Genomic DNA, 14,563 nt, shown 5'->3' on the forward strand with positions numbered 1-14,563 from the left:
ACAAGACTGCTTCAGGTAGATGGTGTGAGAGGAGAAGATTCTTTCAGTAGAGGCAGACATTTTTGACCTCGGTCACAAAAGTCAGCTTCCAATTGTTGTGCAGTTACCCATCCACAGCATAGTGATGCATATAAAGCACCTTTGATAAAAGGACTGGTGGTTTCTCACAAAAAAAAAAGAACCTGTAACCTCCCCTTCAATTCTCCCTAGTGATAACCTCTCTGTTCAACCCTTTCTCATACCCATTGAGGCTGTTCTCTTCTTGCTGCAGGACAAAGGTGTATTCCTTCCTGCCTTTCTCAGAGCCAGACACATAAGATTTTTCTGGCTGTTCACATGAACTCTGAACTAGATGATATTTCTATTAATCAAAAAAAAGGTATTGTTGGCTTTCCTTAGGCTTTGTCTGACCTCAGTCTTCAGCAGTAGGAGGTTATATCACAGATTTTGGAGAGAATAATCTTTACAGGGCATCCTCTTACCACCTACCTCCCACTACTCACTGATATTTTTTCTGCATGTGTATTACTTTCTAAGGGCTGCCTTTTATTTGGCTTTTGCTGAACTAGTGTCTGACTGATTCAATGATCTTTAGAGTTAACCTATCAAAGCAGTTAGGATAGTTAAATCAAAATTTACCAGCCTACTCAAATTTACTTGGTACATTACCTACCTAATGATTGCGCATTGCATACACTGTCTTAGCTTCTAATTCAGGAAGGTCATTTGAACACCAAAGAAATGTGAAATTGTTTATTGATTTCTTAATTATTCAGTGCTTATGGTTACTTCTTCATATTCCATTATGTTGTGGTTGGGATTTTTTTCCCACTTGAAAGTTTAATAAACCAAGATATTAAAAACTAAACAAAGGAGTCTTTAGCAACACAAAGGTCAGGACTGTGATTTTGAAACATTGTTATTCAAATAATAAATATGTTAAATTCTCTTCGAGGGAATATTTCCTTATTCATGTAGTTAGATTTAATTTTGCTTATTTATATAATGTGAGTGCATATATATAATATGCATACATATGTACCAGGACTCATCTCTATCTGTCTAACTGTGATTAATTTCCTTTTCCCACAGCAGCCCTCACAGTGCTGTCCTTTGCTTTGGTATTTGGAAAAGTGTTCATGGCACACCAGGATTTTGGCTCCTGCTGAGCAGGGCTGGCACAGCGTCATTGCTGTCTCTCCAACATTCCAGCCTCAGCAGCAGGCTGGGGATGGGCAAGATCTTGGGAGGGGACATAGCCAGGACAACTGATCCAGACTGATCAAAGGAGTATTCCATACCATATAACGTCAGCTCAGATAAAAAAGCTAAGAAAAACGAAGAGGCTTTCATTACTTGTGACATGTCCTTCTGGAGTAACAGATATATGTGCTAAACCCTGCTTCTTGAGAAGGAGCTGGGCAACACTTGCTGATGAGAAATAGAGACTAAAATGTTTTGCATTTTTCTTTTGCTTTAGAAAACTTATCTCGACCCATGATTTTTTTCCCATGTTACTTCCTGCTCGTGCCCCTGCTGAGGAGAGGAGTGACAGAGTGCCTTCGTGGGTAATCAGTGTCCAGCCAAGGTCAGTGCACTGTGGGGACTGGAGCAAAGCGCAGGGAGGAAAATCTTGAAGCTGAGGGTTATTGCAGAGTCAGGCTAAGACAGAAAGCATAGTGCTGAAGCAATCATGTTCCCTGTTGCTGTATGCAATTGTGAGGCAAACCTTACAATTTCACTTATGTATGAATCTGAAGGAGACTGATCTTGATCAATACTTTTTACAGAGCAACATACATAAGTACTGATAGCTGTTAAAGAAAACAGGATTACTTTTTCAAAGAGGTTTTCAGCCCAAGTTTATATTCTTTTGCTATCTTGCATTCCTTACACTACTAATAGACCAATTTTATTGAAGCATCTTTTGTGCAACTGCTGAACAACTAGGCTATTATCCTAAAAATGCTCAGTTCAATTAAGAGTGTCCATTTGCTTATGTAAGCAGAAATGATACTTTCCCCCCCTTTCTTGATTACATTTAAGTTCATGGAATTTCAGTGACTCATAACCTTTCAAATATAAGAAATTGGACATTTGCCACATTCTTTGCTTTATTAGCACAACTAATGGAATAATTTACACCAACTAATTTATTTGACAACTTTCCTCCTACTTCTTTTTTTTTAATTTTACCATTTTTCTTTATTATGTTAGATGAAACTGGTCACACAGCAAATTATTTAATTGAATTTTATCGTGTATAGTTGAATGATGTTGATGATGTTGTTTTCATTTGAACCTCTAATTATAGCTTGCCTCATTGTTCCACATTCTAATTATCATCATACTTAAAAACATAAAGAAACAAACAAACAAAAAACCCAGCATTGTTTTCCTATACAATCAGTACTTATAGCAATTTTTCTCTATTGCAAGTAATATGAATCAAAGGATGCCTTGGATTGTCAGTGTCCAAAATAGCATGAAACTGCAAAACAATGTTTAGACAACTACATCATGCTAACCAATTTGCTGAATAGTGTTTCTCATGAAAGTAAGATAAAATTTATATTGGACTGATCCAAATACCATTGCCAAGAGCAAACCTGGTCTCCAATATCCCTTCTATTCCATATTTTGGTTCCTTACAGAATAGTCCTCTACAATTGCACTCTGCTGCCAAATTATGCACAATACTACTTTTGTGAAATGAACAAACGACACTGAGGGCTAATTTGAGGCCATTTAGATAATTTCACTCATGACCCAAGACAGATTTAAGCCCAGGCCCTATGAAGGTAGCAGGCAAATGTATTATCTTATGGTATTATGTATTGCTCCAGGTCAGGAAGACTTCAATAACATTAAAAAAAATCTCCTAAAATTGAAATATTAATAATTTACAAAACAGAAACCTCAACTAATAGTCTCTGTTCATTTTCAATACCACTGTGACTTGTTGGCTATATTACAGAAATATGTTTTATCAGGTATAGCTTTTGCAGCAATATGTGTAGTAGGATCATGCTTTTCAAGCAGGCATCTGTTTAATTTTGCCAGAGTTGCTATGCATTGCAAAGTCTATAATTTTTAACTGATTTTGCCTGACTATTAGTCAGAGATTGGAAATCTGGTTCTCTAAAGCTCCCTAACTGTGGGAGAATAGTCCACATAGGTCTCACCTTATGTGTCAGTCACACATGTATGTTGTTATGTTAAAGCAGGAATTTAACTAAGGCATTAAGATACCCAGCTGTTCAAAACCCAAAAATTAGATATCTGGCTGAAGACTTGCAATTCCAGGCTAGCTAGGCACCCGAGTCCTACAAAACCTGTACAGCATAGTGTATGCAGTGCTTTTGCATTTAGTAACCTGTTAAGTAGCAGGGCATAATAGTCTGCAAGTATGCATGCCTCTCGCTCAGAGCTGCAGTTGAATATTTCTGCAAAATAGTCTTACAGTCTGAGGAAGCTTTCTGTATTAAATCTTGGAAAAGCATCTTGTTGTTTTTTTCCCCTTGGATGGTTTCTCTCTTTGCATTCATTCATGAATGTTATGAAAATATAAAATAATCTTCTGCATTGTTATTTTAATTAAGATCGGGAATGGTTTTTAGTTTTCCATCCTGCCACACACTGAGGTTTATCATGCAGTGTTTTAAAGTTCAAGAATTAGATAAATTTTGGATTTAAACTGGACTGAAAGATGGGCTACTGGAGAGCAGCTGATTAATATATGGTTTCTGCCACTAATCTGTGTTCTGCCTGATGTGAAACCCATGGAAATATTTACTGTTTGTGTGTGACTGTTTTGCTGTGAGGGCCCACTTCCATTGCACCATGCTGCTCAGGAAAATAGACAGAGCCAAATACAGGAGAAACCTCAGGTATCCTACTGGACAATAAATTTATAAAAATTGGGCTACAGAACCAGGATCCATTTTGCTGGCTTTGCTTGGGATTTGAGGATCCTGTTTTCCTGACAGAATAGCATTTCAGGGTCAGAAAGGCACTGGGTTTTCAAAAAGTATCGGAAAGTCTGTTACTCAGTAGTGTTTTTAGGCTGTCATTTAAATTCCGTGTTGTAAAATCATAAATTCAAATCTGCTGTGTCAGCATTGGACCTAATGGGTTGGGTTTTGGTCTCCTAAATAAGGACCTCAACAATATACTACACAGTGAAAAAGCCCCAGTACTGTGATGGCTTCATTTCCTAACAGAAAAGAAATTCCTACCTCAGCCATGAAATCTAGATAAGATTTTTTTGAACTTTTCTGATCAAAATATCTGCATCTAATTAAAGAGCAAGAGTTCTAAATCATATAATATAGATTAGATTGCATGTAACTCAACCCATAGAAAATTATTATTACTTAATAGAACACTGAATCTTGGCTAATAGTGCTCAATTCTGAATATATTTTTGCAAGGGAAAAGTGATGGGTTTGTCATTAATAAAAGCAATTCTAGGGAAATGTTGGGAAGTATTTTTTATATATTATCAACAAAGTCACTGGGTACTTTTTTACAAAAAATATTTACATAATGACTCTGTTCAGTCAATAGAAAGCTCTGTAGTGATAAAAACTCCTAGAAGTGTTAATAAAATATTTAAGTTGGGCTGACTAGAATCCGTAAAGAATTTTTAGTAATTTCTTTATTCTTATTGTCACCAAAGTAACATGTTTCTAATGTTTTTTTTTTCTTTAGGTTTTAACTGAATGCTCAGTTTAAATATGTATTCAGTAGGACTTCTCAGCAGATTGGAAAAAATATGTACTTTTAATAAAAATTATTTTAAATACCCCAAGATATCATACAGGACTAAGGACATTCTGATGAGAATGGCTCTTTGTATTATGCCCATTACTTTATTCCTTGTGTTTATTTTCTGTGCAAAGACATCCGGGCTAACATCAAGTGCCTAAAATAATTGCTTAAGAAATGAACATTCTTCTATGCTATGGTTAATGGAGAAAGAAAGTATATCCCTTGCAGAGGTTATTCAGCCCACTGTGATCTCCTTGCTTTCTCCACTAAGTATAGAAGGAATGCACCCAGCTAAATTAATTACTTTAATTAGCTGCCTAAAACTAAGCTATGCTGTTGAGTTTTGAGGATTGTTCTGGGAAGAATTTGCCAGGATAATCCTCAGGGGCTGCAATATTTCACTAATATAATACTTAGTTTAGTTAAAGAACAGTATTTAAATGTAAGAGATGCTGATTTTGCATATTTAATCTTTCTTTGATGTTACTATTCATAATTGGGTTTTTTTTTGGTTGTTGTTGTTTTTTTCCATTCTTTACAACTAGTTTTAAACCCTAAGACATTCCCAAGTAAAAAACTATGCTCAGTGTACTACAGTCAGTCTAAAGTACTTTTAAAAAGCTGTGGGATCAATATGACAGACTGCTCCTGAATTACTTGTAGTAATTATTAGAGTTTAATTTGAAGGAAACAAAAGATGTTGAATTTATCTTCTTGACTTACAGACCAGTTCTCCAGTTACTTTTGAATTACAAAGATTGGCAAGAGCTGGTAATGACAGTTAGTGCTTAATTTAGGATTGTAATGGTCAAAGTGCATGTCCAGAACACTAAATACAGTTCCTGAATTGCTAAAATGTGACTCAGCTGTATTCCAATCTTTATTCAATTTATACTTTGGACAGGTAACTGAAATGGAGAGAAATAATGGTTATATGCTACATGGATAGTCCTCATTTTCTGGAGCCAATGAGGGATGGGTCTGGCAACTGGGAACAGCCAGCGCTTGTGTTCAGTTATATTACATGTCCACCCATAATAATGAATAATAGGAGTTTTAGCTAGTGTAGAACTACACTGTTGTCTTTAGTGTTCTGGTACAAAAGTAATTTGTAAGAGCTATCGTCATGGCTTAACTCCAGGCAGCAATGAAGCCTCACGTCAGTGCTCACTCACTCACTCACTCACTCACTCACTCACCCACCCACTCACTCACTCACTCACTCCCACATCCTGCAGTAGCAGGATGGAACAGAGTCTAGGAAGAGTAAAAGTGAGAAAACTCGTGGGTTGAGATAAAGAAAGTTTAATAGGTGAGGCAAAAGCTGCACGTGCAAACAAAGCAAAACAAGGAATTCATTCCCTATCTCCTATGGGCAGGCAGGTGTTCAGTCACCTGCAGAAAAGCAGAGATCTGCCCTGTGTAAGAATGACTTGGGAAGACGGATGCCACCACTCTGAACAGCTACCACTTCCTCCTTCTTTCCCAGCTTTATATGCTGAGCATGATGCCGTATGATCTGGGATTTCCCTTTGAGGTGGGGTCACCTGCTGTGGCTGTGTCTCCTTCCAGCTCCTTGTGCAACCCCAGCCTCTTCAATGGGAAAAGCAGAAAAGGTCTGTACTCTGTGCAAGCACTACTCAGCAGTAGTAAAAGAATCCCTGTGCTATCAACACTGTTTTCACCACAAATCCACAGCACAGCCCCATAACAGCTACTTTGAAGAAAATTAATTCTACCCCAGCAGAAATCAGAATTATTTGTAACTATGATGGCTTATAGCTCTTTACAGCAGAGCTGCTGGAGATTAAACCAGAATCCAGCACCTTGTTTCCAATAGGTAATCTTAAAATGAAAGTAGCACACATCATTTTGCTTATCATAATGAAAGGCTATGTGGAGCAAATGAGTGTCTTTAGGACAAATGGAATCTGTGGCTTCGTAGCTTCTCCATGTTGTTGAAGATTTATGGCATGGGAACTACAAAGGGTTCATTATATTTTTCAAATAAATATTGGAAAATACCATAAAGCAGAATCAAACCTCACTCATATTTCCAAGGCCAGAAGTCTTAAGCAAAGGCAAATATGCATCAATTTTATTTTTCACTTGAATAACATATAAATTTTCTGTGAAAACTATTGTATGCTACTCAAGTTTGTCTTCTTTTACTTGTTTGATTTTTAATCTGAGGTAACAATAATTTCTTTACCAAGGGAAAATATTTTTCTTCTAACCCTTCTATGAAAAGTTATTCTTTTGAAAAAGAATAAGAGATGAAATTCTAGAAAAAATTAAACTTTGCTGTGTTTGAAGACATGCCAGGCTCATAGAGGAAGAGAGATCACTCTACTACTGAGAATGAAGGAAAAAAAGAGGCTAAATAAAAGATGTTTGCATAATGTTTTAATAGACAGGTTTCTTAGTGAGAGTGTGGCTTTTCTTTAACCTCTTGTGCTGTATTAAGAAAAGAGGAATTCAGTGCTAGACACACTGAAAACTGATTAACATTTGACTATTTACTTCCAGTTCATACAGTTAAGTATGTTGGCATTAAGCAGATAATGTACCTAATTACTTCTAGAAGGAAGTATGAATAATTTGATTCCTCCTTGGATGTTTGTACAATGTAAATTAAATAAAAAATGTTTTTTCATGAATTCATGCAAATTTTGCTACTTTCATTTCAAAAAGTGTGCATGTACCCAAGAGGAATATCTTAAACTATTTCAAAGTTAAAAAAAAAAAAGAAATAGGATGAAGACTATGTGTCCAAATCTATCAAGTGCTTTCCACTGTCTTTTTGAAGATATAAACACAGTTTCAGTTCTTATTCATCAAGAGGTTTAAGGATATATTAATTATTTGTCTAAACTGGACAGATTCTGCAACTTTTTGATCCAAAAATAAAACTGAAATCATATTAGTTTACTGTGACTTTCAAATATTGCTGTTGCAATAATATCAAGAAGCATGATATTTAAGGAGAGAGAAGGGGGAAAAATCCCTATTCACATTTTTCCTCCTCTATGTCTGGATGGAAATATACAGGAAGGAGCAGAAAAAAGTGGATCAAGCTGTGACCCTGAACACCATATCACCATAGACACATTAGAAAAGTTTTTGTAAGCTAAAGTCAGAATAAGTCTTTGGAATGCATGCAGAAGCAAGGAGTACTAAAAGACATTCAAAACTTAAATTGTAACACTGAGAATTTTTATTATTTGACTTCTTTGTTCAGTGGTGTCTTGAAACTCTGAATTTCTCTGCCTAAATCTGCTCTTGAATCGGATTTGTGAAGCTTTCTGAGATGTACCTGTAGTGAATTAAGATGCTCAAAATGCTGTTGCTGCTAACCTTTTTAGCTTTTAAGTTTTTACTCCAAACAGTAGAAAAATAGATGATAATAAAATGTATCTTTATTTAATTAATTTTATTTCAAACTGTGTAAAGACACAATTCACTTCTCTGCCAAAGAAAATGGTATCTCACATATCCTTATATTTATCTAATACAATAGCAGTGAGATTATTTACTGTTTCATCTAGGGGAATTCTCTGTCCATTTATTGCAAAAAAATTGTTGAAAAAAAGATTAATTTTTGAAATATTAATCAGATGATCAATAACAATTAGACACAAAATTTCTATTATGATAGTCAGAGATAGATTTCCAAATTCAATAAATAGTATGACTATCTCAGGGTTGAGTTTTTTTCAGACAGATTGAGCACTCAAAATTTTTTCCTTTAATTAATGTATTGAAAAGTGTATTGTGGCTAAGAGGGATTAGGTTCAGAAGCAGAATTTTGTATAGGAAACAGATTACAAAAGAGATTCCTCAGACATCCAGTCCTGAAGAACTTCAGGTTATAATAAATCAGCTTTATTTTTAAATTATCACAATTAATCTATTTTTTGTTTTTTTACACAATCATCTGATTATCATTAGACTTTGGCCATCAATCCGTCACAAAAAAGCATTCTCCCACTGTTCACTTTTTAGCTTTGTATTGTCAGGTTCCTACTTTGCAAAGTATCTTGGCTTCAGTTTTGAAAATGAAGATATTCTCAGGAAGAAAGTCTTGAGACTGATCTGCGTTTTCAAATATATCATTTTCATTGGTAATTGTTTTCCTCCAAACCACAAATATCTTTATAAATTTAATGCAAGCTGAAATATGTTTTAGAGTCAGAAGGAAAAGAAAAATATCTAATAGAACAAGGAAAATCTCAGGATACAAGAAACCTATGTTTAAATTACGACCAAGAATTAAGTTTCCACATCTCAGATAAGGGTTAGTATTTGTATCTTTAAAAAAATATTTGTTTCCAAAGAAGAACAGTTACAGAACATTGTGTGGTTAAGCTATCCACTTTCAGAACTTCATTTATGTTTAATTATCTAAAATTTGTTGAGTTTCATTTTTATGCAAATGTGAAATTAAAAAACTCTAAAAACTGGAAACTATTATGCAAATAGAACTCTTGTTTTCCAGTTAATCTTATCAGGAATGAGGAAGGAATAAGCCTAAATTTGTGTTAAATAATGAGAAAAGTGCTAGAGAAAAGCTTTTCTCAGACATGCTTATGTGTTTGCACTTTTTCTTCCATTTGAGGAATGGAGGAATTTTTGGTTGTTGTTGTTGGTTGGTTTTTTTTTTTTTCAATAAATAAAATTATTTCTTTCAAAGATTATTTTTAGCCTTTTTCAATTGTATAACTGTGCCAGAAGTCAAGTGACATGTCAGCTATTCTCTGTGTCTGAAGATGCACCATTTGTAAGTGATGCTTTCTGCTGGGGGAAAACCAGCCTCTCAGACCCCTGAATCTGGGTACTCCATCCCAGAACATTCATGTTCAAACTCCCGCCCACCCAAAGATCCTTTGCTCTGATGCTGTAGTCACTAATGTGAAATATCTAGATATCCCATTTTAATTTATTGCCTTACTTTTACTCAAGAGATTTCCTCTTATTTTCATTATGCTTTATAAAACAATAGAGTTCGTGTATTTGACATCATTAAAATGTTTCATTGATAATAGTAAAAAGAAAGTTAATATAAACCCATGAAAACATTAACAAAATTTTGACTACTTTTTACTATTCAGTAATCTAATACGTTTTTTAAACCAGAGCGTCTTAAAAAATGAGCGGTTATTGAATAACAATTTCAATTACATTAACCCTCAAGAAAAAAGGCACCTCTTATACAGACAAAGAGCTGCGCTGGATAACTATTTTGCATATGATCACACTCTGAAAGAGTTAGATCCTGAAATATTTTAAATGCATTACTGATTGCAGACAGATGCATTCTGACTCAGAACATTTCAGAGCTAATTGAAATCCTGACATGGTGTTTAGGACAATGTCCCTTCTAATTCTTGCAATCCTACCAGTTGGCCACAGCAACATCATACTGCATTAAAATACATCAGAATTTTCAAAGCTTCAGTTTCCATTGTGTAAAAAGCAAAGGAAAAGAAAGGGCAGTATTTTGCCAGAGTTTTAAGTGTATTGTGTTTATTGCACTGCATATATTTCTATTTTATACCCACTTTTATTTAGTTGTAGTGATTGAACTTTGGTTATATTACTGCCCATTAAAATGGAGTACCATGCCCATCATTCACTTCTAAATGCTGACATAAAACTTTCGAAATATGTGAAACATTTATATTTAAAATAATAAATTGGAAAAACCCAACCCACACTGAACACCCTATACAAAGAATTCTGGGTAGAATTTCATCCAATACATATTTATAAGAATTATAAATCCTGTGTATCTTACACAGCTGTTAGCAAATAATTATAAAGTCAGATGACAGAAATAACACTATATTTCAGCACTTCTGTGATTCTCAAAATTCTTATCCTTATCTTGCTTTAATATTACCTTGTTTTCAAATCTGTTGGAAATTCAGAGCTTTATGACTTCATTGGACTCCTGATTTTCTGAGGGATGCACATGCATGATATAAAACAAACCCCCTTAAATATATCAGGCAGTAATATATTATAAATTCAAGAACTGTGAGCAAAAATATGGTTTATTAAATATTTGTAATTACACATGAATATTGTTATTCTTGAAGTCAGAAGTGGTTTAATAAGTCAGAGTAGTATAAAACATCTCGGGCACTTATATACTGATATTGAAGAATTTTTAATGCTGAAGAAAGCACAGAAAGTAAAATAAAACATAAGCAGAAAGAAAATCTAGAAGTTAGTTTGGAACTAAGAAGTCTTTTTTTTTTTTTCATTTTGCCCCCTGATTTTAGCTCTATTATTTATGCAAATATTTAGTGATGGTGATGATGATGATGATGATGATGATAATGATAATAAGTGGGAACACACTGTCCTTAGGAAAACTATGAAATAATAATAATAATAATGAAAAAACTTTATAAAATTTTCTTGTTATTGCTATTCCAAGTTCAGTTTGTGTAATGGAAATTATTCCTGAGAGAAAATCTACTTGCAAACTTGGTAGCTGCCTTTCCCTGCCACTCAGCCATCAAAAGTTGTGTTTTAAGACTTAGTATGCCCACTGCACAATATGTATTTTTAAATTCAGTTTCTTTCCAAGCAAAAGGTACCTGAAATTCAGGTGGAGAGAAATGGTGATTCAGTAAGCCTACTTTTGTGGAATGAATATATAAATCTTAATCTGAGTCATAATTCATAAATATTAATCTCTTTCCTTTGCACTGGAAGAATACTGAGTATCATCAGTTTTTCTTAACTACTTAAAAACAGATTGGATATAACGCATTAGAAACTGTTGATTTGAAGGAGTGATTTGTGTTAGCATCAGCCATCTTCTGCTGTTTATTATTAAAGTCTCCTTTTATGACCCCAGTAATTAAGAAACAACCTGTCAACAGTTGAAAAAACCAAATTCCCTTTAGTGAATTGCCACAACACTTGATTTTATGAATTAACTCCAGATCTAAAAGTTCAATTGTTTAATGAATTCCTATGTTCCTATACATATATTGTATATTTAGTTACCTAAATTGTAAATTCAGCTTTAAGATAAAAATATGCAAGTAGTCTATTTGAATACAAAAATGAACTTGGCTAATTTAGAAATAATAGCTTATTTAATCTATGCATCATTCATAATATATAGTGCACATATTTACCAAATATAGGCTGTAATACTTTAAACAAAATACTTTTAAATTCAAAAAAGAAAACTAAGGAAACAGATGACCTTTCTCACGTTACTGAATTTCTCACTTGTCAGAAAAATTCAACAGCTTTTAACATCATTCCAGTTGTTACTGACCAATTCCCACCTACTATTTCAGAGAAATTTTGACTTTTATTTAATTAAAAACAAAAGAATCCTTCACTCATTCCTATTGATTCCAAAGCAAACTAGAAAATGTATTGCTTTTTTTTTTTTTTTTTTTTTGGGTTTTTTTCCTCTTTTCAATACTGGGAAAACAGAATACAAGGAGTGGGAAGTGTTTCATATTAATTTTATAGTTCTTAAATTCTGATTGCTGCTGTGTTTATCTTTAATTTCAGAACACTGGGTTAGAAGATAATCCAAAGGAAGATGTATTTGCTTCATCTGTTGAGTCCATTATCCTGACTTCTTGAGAAATAATTAATTTGAAGGTGTATTAAGGTATTTCACTCAGCAGCTTTTGATCACTAGCAGATTATGACTACTGTAAAGGGGGTTTGATTTGGACATTTTAGGTAAAAGAAAATTAAAAAGAGTTGGGATAGCCCAAAGTACCTCTGAGAAGCTAGAAATCATACCAGAATTTTTTTCCTGTGCCATGGTATCATTTGCATGATCTACTGGCAGAACATTTATCCAGGAGAACTCTGTTTTAGGCCTTCGTCAGACTTCATCAGGCAGAGGTTTAAAATATACAGATTTAGTATGTCAGTGGTATGCCTTAGCCACCTTCTGCATTTTATTAGAGAGTCACTGGATAGCAAGGATAGAAATAGCTAAGGGAAAACAGCCTGCTCTCCTCTAAATTGAATATTCTACCCATGTTTTGCAAACTGGACCATGGCTTCCTTGAAAAATTCCTAGATAACATCTATATCTCCTCCCCACTATGTAAAAAGATGAGAACTGAAATATTCCAGCTTTGACTTGAGCATGCCTATTTATTTTGCCAATGTTTTGTGTCCCAAAGTGATTATTGTTATTTCAGAAAAAAAACACTTGGCCTATTGCATCCCCAAAGTTACCAGTTAGGAATTTTTTGGACAGAACCCCTTAGTCCCCTACAGAATCTCAAGTGCTTTGGTTTGTTTGGCAGGATTTTCCCATGCTTCTCTTTTCAGTTTCAGGTTCCTAATGTCACTTCAAAGGTACTTTATTATTATTCTTCTTCAAGCCTTTGGGAGAATGGGATTTTACAAACTTTCGTCTGCTTTGTTATTTTGTTGGGGTGTTTTTAGAAGAAGCCTTAGAGACATATGAATAAGAAACAGCTTTGCAAGGCTATAATTATCCTTTTTTTTTTGACATTTGAATTTGGGCATCTGTGAATCTATTTGTCCCATACCTTCATAGGGCTTAGAGATAACATGATTTCTTATATTACCCTTAGAATGTTCATTAAACTAGAGCTTTGCATTCAGAAAACTATGATCTCTAATCAATATACTGCCATTGCATAAGCAGTAGGTCACTTGTGGCCTCTTTCCAGATCTTTTCAAGTAAATCCCTGCAACAGTCTCCTGCACACTGACATGTTTCTGCTGATTAAAACATGGAAATCCAAATATATAGGTGTCAGGCTGAAAGGCAACAGTGAGACTAAATTATGGTCTTCTCATATTTAAACACAGCATAACACTACTAGCTGTGCTTTTTCCCATCTGTTTTACAAGAAAGAAATAAAAAGGAAAGTATTTGCTGTAGCTCCAGGTGCTTGCAATGCACCCACTTAACACAGATGGCAGAAGGCCTGCCTGTCAATGAGTAGAACTTCCTTTTCCAAGCAAACTAGAATTGTGGCTAAAATTGTATGGTTCTTGCTTTGCCTTTTCCCCCCCTTTTTTTTCTTTTTTTCTCACACTCTGCCCACAAGAGATAGGACATTTTTTTTACTGTGTATGATTTATGAAGTGCAGACTTTTTCTGATGCATGATATAGATAAAAGGCAGTCTTGAAGGAATTGTGCCTGTCTTCCACCTTAAAAATTCTCAAGGTTGAAATGCCTAAGAGATGACACCAAATTCTTACAGGAATTTCACTTGCTGGAAGCTACATTACCCAGAATTTAGTTTTAATCTAGGTGAACACAGAATTTTAGGTACGGAAATGGCCACCCAAATTGCTAAATCCAGTTTTTGTTATTACAGAAAAGCCCCCAACAATTCATACAGTACCTTCATAAATTCCTACACGAATCAATCAAAGTGGATTGCTCCCGCATTTATTTGATATGATTTCTCTGAAGTGGTTCTTCTGCTCACTTAGCTGCCAAGTTGTTAATAGCCTTGAAACATTAATTTAGTATTACATAAAAACTCAAAAGGCCTGCTCTGATTCCTTTCTAAGGATTCTGTTTAATCGCTCTGCTTTACTATTGCCCCATGGTTCCAAAGACCTCTGTTTCCTCTAACATTTTGTCAAGAAGAATGTAAAATGAAGGGCTGCTTTATCTTCTTACCAATGAGGGTGTTCTCTTTCTCGTGAACAGGATTACTGCATCCTTACCTCATCTCTTAACAAAGATCAGACTAACAAAATAAATTAAAGCAGAAATTACAGGCTCTGAAAATCCAAACAAT

Source organism: Zonotrichia leucophrys, chromosome 1 (genome assembly GCF_028769735.1).
Source record: "Zonotrichia leucophrys gambelii isolate GWCS_2022_RI chromosome 1, RI_Zleu_2.0, whole genome shotgun sequence".
Classification (NCBI taxonomy): Eukaryota; Metazoa; Chordata; class Aves; order Passeriformes; family Passerellidae; genus Zonotrichia; species Zonotrichia leucophrys.